We start from the raw sequence: 14109 nt of genomic DNA on the forward strand, positions 1-14109 counted from the left end.
GTAATTCTCACTGTAATTTCTCTATACTATGGATCAGTCTCCCAATCTGCCTGTCTTCCTGTGTTCATGTCTCTGCCACCTCTCTCTCTGGTTTTCATTTGGCCAGAATGACCACCAGGTGGCATGAGCACTGAAGTACTGACCATCTGTGCCTCAATATGGTGGTGAACAGGTGGTGACACTCCATTGTTGACACTGGAATAATTGCTCAGTGTATTTCTCGTACGCGCCTGTGCACACGCATGCAGGAGTCTCCTCGTCAGTGGTGCTGCCTGCCATTTCTCCCACAGGCTCTTATAATGCTATGCTAGCTTTGGAGTGATTAAAACCACTCCCGAAACGCCAACTTTGGAGTGATTAAAACCACCCCACTCCCGAAACGCCAAATTAAGAAGATATACACCTGCACAGAAGTATACACTCTGGGAACCAGTGAAAAATATACTGTTTCATCACAACCATCACCACACACACACTTGGGGCTCCTATTTAATCTTGCACCTTAAATAATTGACTGGCACAGCAGAAAGAGCCACTAGCCCATCTGTATTCCTAAGTGTGTGTGACCTGCATTGTTATGGGTGGCTTTCATGTCTTCAGACCAGCCAGATGACTAATAGAGGGCTAGGTAGCTATCTGAGCCAGGCTGGGGTTGTTTCATGTCTTCGGACCAGCCAGATGACTAATAGAGGGCTAGGTAGCTATCTGAGCCAGGCTGGGGTTGTTTCATGTCTTCGGACCAGCCAGATGACTAATAGAGGGCTAGGTAGCTATCTGAGCCAGGCTGGGGTTGTTTCATGTCTTCGGACCAGCCAGATGACTAATAGAGGGCTAGGTAGCTATCTGAGCCAGGCTGGGGTTGTTTCATGTCTTCGGACCAGCCAGATGACTAATAGAGGGCTAGGTAGCTATCTGAGCCAGGCTGGGGTTGTTTCATGTCTTCAGACCAGCCAGATGACTAATAGAGGGCTAGGTAGCTATCTGAGCCAGGCTGGGGTTGTTTCATGTCTTCAGACCAGCCAGATGACTAATAGAGGGCTAGGTAGCTATCTGAGCCAGGCTGGGGTTGTTTCATGTCTTCAGACCAGCCAGATGACTAATAGAGGGCTAGGTAGCTATCTGAGCCAGGCTGGGGTTGTTTCTATTTTTCTATGTTCCACCTCGGAGGTGAGTCTGTCTTAATTCAGTGGAGAAGAAGAGGGATGTTAGGGTGTGTGTGCGCTCGAGCGTACGTGCGCATGATAGTGTTGATATGAGATGGACGACCCATGCTCTGTCACCCATGCTCTAACTGATCCCAATGGAGTGTCTTGGTTCAGCCACAGCAGATTACCTGTGGGATTGAAAACACGTACAGTTTCAATGCATAGTAAAACAGGGAATGCTTACAAACTTGTACATTCAGACTACTACATACAGACTTTATATTCAGTACGGTGGATAACCTAAATCCTATTCCTCTCCGATATAATCCCAGTAGGATTGTAAATGTTTTTACACAGTTGACCCTGACGCTAACGGTGTGGATAGGGACTTAAAGGGAGAGGTGAGAGACTTTGTCATTTTTAAAGTTAGAGTGTAAGGTGTGAACATGAATGCAATCCCCTAGATGTAACTTCAGGGCGAGTTCATGTACTGAACAATAACACACAGGACCAGAGAGTGCACACTACAATCTAAGTAGTCTCACTCTTGTTCTCCCTCTCTCTGAGTATTATTTTCCTCTCCTTTGCTTATGATATTTGTTTCCCTCCATCTCCATTTCTCAATCAATGTCTGTCTCTCTGTAAGCGTTCTCTCTCTCTTGATCCCTTCTCAAGGGGTCTCTCTCCTCTCTTCTCCATGTTCCGCTGTCTGTTTAATTTACCCTGCCATGTTCTGGAGAATTTTCTGATTGACTGCCAGCAGACCACATCTGAAGACCCAGTTACTAGCTTGACAGTATAAAATAGCTGCGGTTTTATTGACTTCAGAGAGGCTGACAGTCAGAAACATACCTTGGGGCACTTGAGTGTCAGAAGTTTCTGTGATACCCAGGGAACTGGACTGATCTGATCAGGACATTCAGTGTGACGCGCCTTGATGATGACAGCGCTGGAATGTTTGATATTGAGCTGGGTTAGAGGCCAGAGCCAGATATTAGTTGTATTATTTTGCATTAGCACTGGTATTACCCCTAAGATGCTAGCCCACCTTTAGTGAGTGTTGTGTCATTGACTATCATTAAATGTGAAGACTATCTTATCAAATCAATTCTCTATGTGTAATTTAATTACGTGATTAAACTAATCATGTAACTTTAATTAACTAGGAAATCGGGGCACCACGGGAATATGTTGTTTATAGAGTTTCAATTTCCGAATATAACTCTTCAGATATTTTCATATCTTATCGAGTACACTCTTGTATTAATGTATTGTTATTACCTCATCAGTCATATTCTTGAATGTCGCAAACCCTTGGATATCTGCACGAATCGGCGATATACAATTAGTTATACATTGGGTGCTACATGATACAAAGAAAAAGTCCCTAGCGGACGAAACCGATATGACGGCTTGGTAGACAAAGGAAATGGGGTAGGGACCACTCAAGAGCGGGAAACTCATAGCTGATAACTACACTCATAGAAATTGCTAATACTTTGAATATGAACAACCGCTGATTTGAAAAGAAATGACAATTCACATATTTACGAGCGTATGTCTTGTTGTCTCTCTCTGTGGTCGCCGGTCCATCTACTGGAGAGAGTCGACAGAAAAGTCTCTGCTTGCGTTCCCCAGAAGTCACAGCCTGTTATAGTTAGAATGGATACTTCAGAGTACCATTCGGAATTGTTCTTAGAATCAGATGCCTTTACCAGACTAAAGTATTTAAACAGCTGCAGTCTGAATAATTATTCTTTGTAGATTTCTTCGCCATTTCAACGTGGTAATGTTCTCTGGTCTTGTCCTTTGGTAGAGTTGTAGTTCTTAACCATTTCAACATGTAGCGTCAGCTCCATATTTTCTGGTCTTCTTAACCATTCGAGACGTCCAGCTAACTGTGGGTCTCTTTGGCATCGAGTAGTACTTCTTTTCTGTGGAAAGTTTCAGATTTCCAGCCATTTCAATATGGGAACTCCCTATCTTGACTAAATGTAAATGTTGTCACGAGTCCTTTTATTCTGGAGTAGAAAAGGGTGGTTCCATGATGCCTGATGTAATGTCTGGCTCACGGGGGTGTGGCCACTGACTAGTTAAACTTTATATGAAAATCCATACTCTCATTTAGAAGGCTAACATCACATTTCATCTTTTCACAAATAGTTTCATATGTAATCACATACGTTTCACAACATTTAGATGTAAACCTGATAATTGAGAAGTGTACACAAATATAGATACAGTAATGTGGATTTCCTGTCCTTCATGAGATCACCAAATGAAACACACTTGACATGACTGTCCCGTAAGTGTCCACGGACCACTCCCACATTCTCAAACATATAAATATTGTGCAATTATTCAAACTTTTGATGTCCAAGTGTCTCTCTGTGTTCCACAGTTTACATTCCAATCTCAAACACTACAGAGCATCGAGGCAGCGTATTTTACGACCGCCATAAAACAGCCGACTTCCCGCTCTCCCCCCTCTACGAGCGAGAGCACGCTGTAGAGCTGACCCACTTTAACCTGATCCTTCAGATCGTTACAGGAGAGTTATGACAGTCCCCCTCTGGTGGGTTCAATCTTGTGATTATCCTGCAAGTTGCAAACCAACATAAAAAATAATGACCACGTGATGTCCTGGTTGTGGATCATTGTTGCGGTCCCCCTCTGGTGGTTGACCTTGGTAGGCTCTCTAAGAGCGGAGCGGTCCACCACAAGGATGGGCAAAGGATGTCTGGTTGGTGATTGCCGTTGCAGTCCCCCTCTGGTGGTCAACCCGGGTAGGATTTCTGCAAATGGAGCAGGCCGCCACAAAGATGGGCTGTGGAAAGTACAATAAAAGTTAGTAGAAACATGCCAAACGATGTTTAAAATCAATCCTCTGGTTGTTTTTGTCATAAATAATCAATAATATTTCAACCGGACAAAAGCTTCGTCAATAGGAAAGGAGAAACAAGAAAGGCGCGTTCCCAATCAGGGCGCATGGCTGATGAATGGAAATTTCCACTGGCCACTGATTGAAAGTGCTGTATCTCCCTCATTTTTCAGAGTAGAAGCCTGAAACAATGCCTAAAGACTGGTCACATGTAGAGGAAGACACGGAGCTCGTGAACTGGGTCCTAAGTCTTTGTATGGTGGATAGGCTTACAATGGAAAAACAGCCTTTCAAAATAATAGTACTTCCTGGTTGGATTTTCCTCTGGTTTTCGCCTGCCATATAAGTTCTGTTATACTCACAGACATTATTTTAACCGTTTTGGAAACTTTAGAGTGTTTTCTATCCAAATCTACTAATTAGATGCATATCCTATCTTCTGGGCCTGAGTAGCAGGCAGTTTAATTTGGGCACGCTTTTCATCCAAAATTCCGAATGCTGCCCCCTACCCTAGTGAAGTTAAGGGATCCGAGCATAAAGCCTCATTAAATGTTACATGTGTGTTTGTGCTTACACAAGCGCACATACCAAGGGAAAGAAACCAAGTATCCGGGTAGGCTGCAACCTGTTCAGAATGAGTCTGACGTCATCAGATCATTTCCAGGTCAATGCCTTGAGGTCAGTAAGAATTGATGTCGACCTCAAGACGTGTAAAGGGGACCTGTAGTGATTTTACTACACGTCAATGTGTCTTACACCATTGTAGTGGTGATAGGTATGAAGGAGTCAATTTCATAGCTATGTTATCCACGGAGGAGCTAACCTCACCAGTTGTACGCGGTGTGATCATGGTTCATGACTTCTGATAACTTTCCTCCTGAATGGAGGGTTCTATTTATTAGTTGCATGTGTGTTAACTATCAGAAGAGTGTTCTGGAGATTCCCTTACACGTGTTGCCATCTGAGTGGCTACTAACTCCTCTATCGCTCTTATCAATAGCAATTTGACTTGTGAGATATCTAATCCTCTTACTGATTGTTGCTGGACTGACTATGCTGGCATTGATACTGGTACTCAAGGGGACCAGTTATCCTACCAATTTATTCTGAAATGTTATCCTACTGGAACACATGATTAGAACATTTTACTAGTTGCATTGTAGTTTTAACTACACATGACATGATTCTTTTTGCCATTTGTTTTGGAGGTGGAACATCTACTGGACTTCTTTTACGACCAGTGTGGTACACCTCAGTAATATCTTAGATGTGTTCTAAGGTTATCCCATTTAGGGGACTGTCTGCTCCTCACTGTTCTCATAGGGGAGTTTTGAACTAGATTTGTTTTCTTCTCTGGCGGCCTCGTACAGTGTTGCACGTAGTCTCGGCCGCAGTGCTTGCGGAAGTGTCCGAAGGGCAAGAGAAGTTCATCTCAACTACAGTATTGCACGACTTCAAGGAGGGAAGTTGCTCATTCACAGAGACTGCTGGCTCGAAATCATGAAAAGAATGGTCAATCAGGTTTGCTGATTGAATGTGTCGAGATATCGTAATATCTCCTTGGATCGGTTTCAGCACCAAGAGGTTTCGAAACGTCTTTATATCAAGGGGTGCTTTTCACCGATACCCCTCGTGGATGACTGCGTTGCAGCTAGCGTTAAGGGAAGCCAGTGTGGTCAGTGGAGAAGGCACTGTATCCTGTGACCATACATGGTTGGTTTTCCAATCCATCATTGTGAGTAACCGATCCATCAAGTCTGCTCCGAGTAGCAGGGGTTCAGATTCGAGGCTGGTAACATACACAGGGTAAACAAGCGATATGTCCTGGAAGTGTAGTTTCAGCATGATTCTCAATGAGAGAGGCGAGGTAGTCTGAGTGAAACCTTGAAGTGTAGTATCGTATCATTCCACTTTTAATCAACGTTTAGTTGGCTTCAAAGCCATTTTGAGATCATCAAACAATGTTTGAGAGATGAGCGATATTGTCACGCCCGAATCAATTAGCGCATGACAAGTTAAGCAGTACTCCAGGACTGTTTCCAGGTATGGCCGTTTAGAGTCGCATTTAGTGGACATATTCCCCGCAAAGTGGAGTGGTCGTTCACAACTACGTGATGTGCCATTTCTGTTCAAGGTGAAAACAGATCGACTTTTCTGATTTTGATTGGGCATTGTTTTAGCGAAGCTTTTCACAATTTTTCTTCACAATATTTGATCAGAGTCTATCGACAAAGCCTGTGGGCTTGTTTCTTTAACAAACGGGTGCTGGATAGGGTCTCGAGTGAGAGCAGGAGAAATTAGATTTTTAACTTCCTTGCTAAGGGTGTTAATTCCTGCGGACCTGGTGTCCGGCAAATCCCCATCTAGTCCTTATGACTTATCTTTTACCCTTTTCTCAATTCTTTCTCACTTTAGTTCATCACGTAGTGGAACTTCTAGAGAACATTGGTCTACGTTTTGATTGTCCTTTAACCCTTTGTTACTCTTGTGCCTTGACACTTTGTGTGGGTTAGGTGCAGGAACGTAGCGAACAGGTCCATTGTAGCGGTAGTCATTTCAATGGCGACATCCATTACTGTTATTTCGATTGCGGTGGTTATTGGAGTCGTGGTTTTGTGGTAGAAACCATTGTTGTGCGTCATCTCTCAATGCTCCAATACCTGATAATGCACTCTCTAACTGGAGTGAGTGCTCCTGGTCAAACTTCAAAACCGAGTAGTCAGGGCTCTTAGCGTTGCAAGCTTTTGATGCCTCAAAAGCTGTGCTTGCAAGCTCTCTGAGTTGTAAGATAGGCAAGCCAACGTGGGCTGTAGGGTTCCAAGTAGGTAATGAAGGTCTCCCGGGTGGCGCAGTGGTCTAGGGCACTGCATCGCAGTGCTAGCTGCGCCACCAGAGTCTCTGGGTTTGCGCCCAGGCTGGGCTGGGTTCGCGCCCAGGCTCTGTCGCAGCCGGCCGCAACCGGGAGATCTGTGGGGCGACGCACAATTGGCATAGCGTCGTCCGGGTTAGGGAGGGTTTGGCCGGTAGGGAGGGTTTGGCCGGTAGGGATATCCTTGTCTCAGTATGTAAAAAATGTATGCACTCTACTGTAAGTCGCTCTGGATAAGAGCGTCTGCTCTTGGCCGGTAGGGATATCCTTGTCTCAGTATGTAAAAATGTAATAAAATGTATGCACTCTACTGTAAGTCGCTCTGGATAAGAGCGTCTGCTAAATGACTAAAATGTAAAATGTAAAATGTAAGGTGGGATACATGTTCGACAGGAATATTTGTTTAAATGGTAACAGCTCTTCCATTCCTGTTTCAGTGAGTAGGCCAAAGTAAGCTGAACAAAGCCTATGATAGTAAGCTTGTGGGTGTTAATTCCAAGCTTGTTTGTCAGTGTTAGCCAGTGATCTATTGTGTTTGCGAGTTGCAGAACCACTGAATTCTAATTTCAAGGCTGTGGCAAGTTTAGCGTAGTCATTTAGCATGTGTTGCTGTTGTAGACGAATGAAACATATCATGTGTCTATTCGACGTTCGCTTCAACAGGTAAACCCTGCCAGAACCCGTAGCATTCCGGTAGCCATCCAATGCGTCCTCTATGTCAGCTAGGAACGTCTCAATATCGTTTGGCTGACCTGGAACGGGGTCAAAGGTGGGTAAATTCTTGACGAGTTTGTCAAGGCGTTCCACGCCGTGTGGGCGGAGAAGGTTGGCAGCATCCTGTGGGGAAATTGGGGCCGAAAGGCCAAGAGGAGAAGACTGAGGGACACATGAGGGAGGCAAAGTCTGAAACCTTCTATCGTCTTCACTCTTTTGAGTACCGGACTCCTCCGGTTGCTTGATTGGGTAGTCACGCTGTAGTCACGCTGTAGTTTTTCCCGCTAATGGCATAGTTAGGGTTGGTATTGCTGCTGAGTTCAGAGGGTTCACTAATTAGCGGTGGAGTGGGGACCACTCCCTCTGATAGCTTGCACATTATTAGACGTATTAAATTGAATGAGATGATGATATCCAATCAATTGAGATTGTCTGAATTATCATAAGTGTAACCAGTAGTTCAAATGTCACCACTAGGGCTGAAGCCACATGGGATTCCCACGAAGGTGGGACTTCCTTCAGTGCTGGGTAGTACTGAATGGGCTTTGCAAAAGCAAATTTGACTGATTAATCAATGTTAATGATAAATCAAACCTGTATAGGCTATTTGGGAATTAAACTTTAAGTAACCGGAGAGCGTTGCTGTATCAAGGTTAATGTGGAAAAGTTTTAATTGTCTCATTTGTAGAAACCAATCGATTTGGATATTATTTAAAATGTCCATTTGAAAAAGGTAAGTCTGGCAATTTTACTTATTAGTTTAATTGAATGAGACATCGATATCCAATCAGTTGAGATTGGCTGGATATCATAAGTAACCACTTGTTAAACATGGTACATGTTGGGTGTCACCTAAATAATTATTTAAAAAAATATATTGGTGATTCTTCACCCCCAGGGGTCTGTTCACAGAAAGCTGAAGTCAAACAGAGGTACAAAGGGCGGGACTTCCATCGCCCAAGACGGAGGAATTTCAACGTGACACAGGAAAAACAAAATGGCTGTTCTCCTTTGTTAGCTTAGCATCTCATGCAAGCTAATCCTACTTTGTACACTTTGAAGAATAACATAGGATCCCCTTAAACAAGGGAATGGTTTTGCTAGTAATCGTCTTACTTTCAAAACTTTTTGCCAATATTTTTTGCGATGTTTTAACCGGAACACGCGGTAAACAAAGAAATACACAGAGGCTACTCACACTACTGAAACCGCGAGGGACAGAGAATTATCGCTTTGTCAAGCTAATAGCTCCTCAAATTTCAATCGGCTGGCTCTGTGTCCTTGCTCGATAAATTAATAACGACCGAGTCTACCCGGTTCTGAAACACGGGAGACAGAAATAGCACGTTTGGCCCAAGGTGTCTATTTCTCTAATTTCTGTAATTAGCTGGATTGTTATCCAAGTACTAGAAATGTTATCACTAACTTTACCAACGCATAAGACGTCATCAGATACGCGACACCGGCACAACTTCTATGGGCAAACACACACAACTAATAATTCCTGTCTACAACTCGCCTACAGTTTAACATAATATGGGTGTATAATGCAATCTGCTTTTCAATTTTATATAGGCTGAATCAAAATAAATGCCTCATTCTGTCTTAGATTCCTCACACGGGAGCATCAAATGTCGTGTCGTTGACTATCATTAAATGTGAAGACTGTATCTTATCAAATCAATTCTTTGTGTAATTTAATTATGTGATTAAACTAATCATGTAACTTTAATTAACTAGGAAGTCGGGGCACCACGGGAATATGCTGTTTATAGAGTTTCAATTTCTGAATATAACTCTTCAGATATTTTCATATCTAATCGAGTATACTCTTGTATTAATGTATTATTATTACCTCATCAGTCATATTCTTGAATGTCGCAAACTCTTGGTTATCTGCACAAACCCTAGCCTAAATCATGAATCAGCGATATACAAATTGGTTACTAACTAACTTAATCAATCACAGAATTACATAATCACACACACAATTAGTTATACATTGGGTGCTACATGATACAAAGAAAAAGTCCCTGGCGTTCTCTGGTCTTCTCCTTTGGTAGAGTTGTAGTTCTTAACCATTTCAACATGTAGCGTCAGCTCCATATTTTCTGGTCTTCTTAACCATTCGAGACGTCCGGTTTACCGTGGGTCTTTTTAGCATAGAGTATTACTTCTTCTCTGTTGAAAATGTCAGAGTTCCAGCCATTTCAATGTGGGAACTCCCTATCTTGACTAAATGTAAATGTTATCACGAGTCCTTTTATTCTGGAGTAGAAAAAGGCGGTTCCATGATGCCTGATATAATGTCTGGCTCACGGGGGTGTGGCCACTGACTAGTTAAACTTTATATGAAAATCCATACTCTTATTTAGAAGGCTAACATCACATTTAATCTTTTCACAAATAGTTTCATATGTAATCACATACGTTTCACAACATTTAGATGTAAACCTGATAATTGAGAAGTGTACACAAACAGAGATACAGTAATGTGGGTTTCCTGGCCTTCATGAGAAGTGTCCACGGACCACTCCCACTCCCACATTCTCAAAAATAGAAATATTGTTTAATTATTCAAACTTTTGACATCCAAATGTCTCTCTGTGTTCCACAATTTACATTCCAATCTCAAACACTACAGAGCATCGAGGCAGCGAATTTTACGACCGCCATAAAACAGCCGACTTCCCGCTCTCCCCCCTCTACGAGAGAGAGCACACTGTAGAGCGGACCCACTGTAACCTGATCCTTCAGATCGTTACAGGAGAGTTATGACACAAGACACATCACAGAAAGGCCCATTCGGCCCCATGTCACACAGGAAGTAGAAAGAGAACTGCGTGACTGAAGGAGACACAGATGTGTCAGTGTTATACAGGGGGATGCTATTTAAAGAGGTGGATTTCTGAGAAGAAAAACAGACCTGAAAGACCTTGTATTTGCATTATCTTGCATAAATGAATCTTTGAGTTATTCAAAGGTAATTAATATTAATCCTCCCCTCTGGCTGGGTGCCCTGTGAAGTTGCTGTGCCTAGGGGCAGAGGAAACAACCACACCACAAGAGGCTTGAGAGGGGAGGACATGGCTCATAATAATGTCTGGAATGGAGTGAATGGAATGGTATCAAACACACAGAAACTATGTGTTTGATACTGTTCCATTCATTTCGTTCCAACCATTACTATGAGCCTGTCCTCCCCAATGAAGGTGCTACCAGCCACCTGTGAACCACACAGGAGTGAGACAACCACACAGAGGGAGCTTCCTGTCCAGCTAAACTAGCAGGGGTTAGACAACCTTCCTCCAACCTTCCTCCTGGAGAGCTACTGGCGTGCAGGTATTTTATTAGGATCCCTGTTAGCTGTTGCGAAAACAGCAGTGACTCTTCCTGGGGTCCACACAAAACTTGAAACATGGCGTAATAAAGAACATTCATAGACAAGAACAGTTCAAGGACGGAACTAAATACATTTTTTTTAAAGGCACACGTAGCCTACATATCAATACATACACACAAACTATCTAGGTCAAATTGGGGAGATGCGTTGTGCCGTGAGGTGTTGCTTTATCTGTTTTTTTAATTTAATTTTTAATTTAATTTTTAAATTCTATCCCCTTTTCTCCCCAATATTCGTGGTATCCAATCGCTAGTAATTACTATCTTGTCTCATCGCTACAACTCCTGTACGGGCTCGGGAGAGACGAAGGTCGAAAGCCATGCGTCCTCCGAAGCACAACCCAACCAAGCCGCACAGCTTCTTAACACAGCGCGCCTCCAACCCGGAAGCCAGCCGCACCAATGTGTCGGAGGAAACACCGTGCACCTGGCCCCCTCGGTTAGCGCGCACTGCGCCCGGCCCGCCACAGGAGTCGCTGGAGCGCAATGAGACAAGGATATCCCTACCGGCCAAACCCTCCCTAACCCGGACGACGCTATGCCAATTGTGCGTCGCCCCACGGACCTCCCGGTCGCGGCCGGCTGCGACAGAGCCTGGGCGCGAACCCAGAGACTCTGGTGGCGCAGCTAGCACTGCGATGCAGTGCCCTAGACCACTGCTTTATCTGTTTTTTGAATCCAGGTTTGCTGTTCATTTGACAATATGAGAAGAAATGGAGTTCCATGCAATAATGTCTCTATATAATACTGTTCTGGATTTGGGGACTGTGAAAAGACCCCTGGTGGAATGTCTGGTGAGGTAAGTGTGTATGAGCTGTGTGTAAGTTGACTATGCAAACAATTTGGGCTTTTCAACACATTAATGTTTCTAATAAAAATAAGTGATGCAGTCAGTTTCTCCTCAACTCTTAGCCAAGAGAGACTGGCATGCAAAGTATTTATATTAGCCCTCTGATTACAATGAAGAGCAAGACGTGCCGCTCTGTTCTGGGCAAGCTGCAGCTTATCTAGGTCTTTCCTTGCAGCACACGACTGAACAATAATCAAGATAAGACAAAACTAGAGCCTGCAGAACTTGCTTTTTGGACTGTGGTGTCAAAAAAGCAGAGCATCATTTTATTTCAGACAGACCTCTCCCCATCTTTACAACCATTGAATCTTTATGTTTTGACCATGACAGTTTACAATCTAAGGTAACACCAAGTAATTTAGTCACCTCAACTTGTTCAACAGCCACTCAATTCATTACCAGATTCAGCTGAGGTCTAGGACATAGGGAATGATTTGTACCAAACACAATGCTCTTAGTGTTAGAGATGTCAGGACAAGTTTATTACTGGTCACCCATTCCAGAGCAGACTGCAACTCTTTGTTAATGGTTTCAGTGACTTCATTAGCTGTGGTTGCTGATGCATTTATGGTTGAATTATCAGCACATATGGACACAAATGCATTATTTAATGCCAGTGGCAGGTCATTGTTAAGAATAGAAAAGAGTAGAGGGCCTAGAGAGCTGCCCTGGGGTACACCACCCTTTACATGTTTAAAATTAGAGAAGCTTCCATTAAAGAGTTATATTAGATAGATAGATAGCTCTGAATCCACGATATGGCAGAGGTTGAAAAGCTATAACACAAAAGTTTACTCAACAACAGGTTATGGTCAATAATATCAAAGGCTGCACTGAAATCTAACTGTACAGCTCCCACAATCTTCTTACTATCAATTTCTTTCAACCAATCATCCATCATTTGTGTCAGTGCAGTACATGTTGAGTAACCTTCTCTATAAGCATGCTGAAAGTCTGTAGTTAATTTGTTTACAGAGAAATAGCATTGTGTTTGGTCAGGCTTTTGCTCCAGCCCTGCTCTAACACACATTATACTGTGCAAGGCTTGGAGCAAAAGCCTTCATACCCAGAGGCTCTCCAGAGCAGGGTCAGCCACCCCCTGCGTGGTAGGTAGTACTGTAGTTAGTATGGAAGTCACGTAGGGGGAGTGAGGCATCCATATGAGTAAGATATTTAAAGCTGCAATATGTAACGTTTTGGGCATCCCAACCAAATCCACATAGAAATGTGAGTTATAGATACTTTTGCATATATAGTGTAGGTGGACATCACTTTAAATTAGTGGATTCGGCTATTTCAGCCACACCTGTTGCTGACAGGTGTATACAATTGAGCACACAGCCATGCAATCTCCATAGACAAACATTGGCAGTAGAATGGCCTCACTGAAGAGCTCAGTGACTTTGAACGTGGCACTGGCATAGGATGCCACCTTTCCAACAAGTCAGTTCATCAAATTTCTACCCTGCTAGAGCTGGCTCTGTCAACTGTAAAAGCTGTTATTGTGAAGTGGAAACGTCTAGGAGCAACAACGGCTGAGCCGCGAAGTGATATGCCACACAAGCTCACAGAACGGGACCGCCAAGTGCTGAAGCGCGTAAGAATTGTCTGTCCTGGGTTGCAACACTCACTACAGAGTTCCAAACTGCCTCTGGAAGCAACGTCAGGACACAAGAACTGTTCATCGGGAGCTTCAGGAAATGGGTTTCCATGGCCGAGCAGCCGCACACAAGCCTAAGATCACCATGCGCAATTACAAGCGTCAGCTGGAGTGGTGTAAAGCTTGCCACCATTGGACTCTGAAGCAGTGGAAACGCGTTCTCTGGAGTGATGAATCACGCTTTACCATCTGACAGTCCGACGGACGAATCTGGGTTTGGCGGATGCCAGGAAAGCGCTACCTGCCCCAATGCATAGTGCCACTGTAAAGTTTGGTGGAGGAAGAATAATGGTCTGCGGTTGTTTTTCATGGTTCGGGCTAGGCCCCTTAGTTCCAGTGAATGGAAATCTTAATATTACAGCATACAATGACATTCTAGACGATTCTGTGGTTCCAAATTAGTTTGGGGAAGGCCCTTTCCTGTTTCAGCATGACAATGCCCCCGTGCACAAAGCGAGGTGCATACAGAAATAGTTTGTCAAGATCGGTGTGGAAGAACTTGACTGGCCTGCACAGAGCCCTGACCTCAACCCCATCGAACATCTTTGGGATGAATTGGAATGCCCTCAACCCCATCGAACACCTTTG

This window comes from Salvelinus alpinus, chromosome 32, assembly GCF_045679555.1.
Source record: "Salvelinus alpinus chromosome 32, SLU_Salpinus.1, whole genome shotgun sequence".
NCBI lineage: Eukaryota > Metazoa > Chordata > Actinopteri > Salmoniformes > Salmonidae > Salvelinus > Salvelinus alpinus.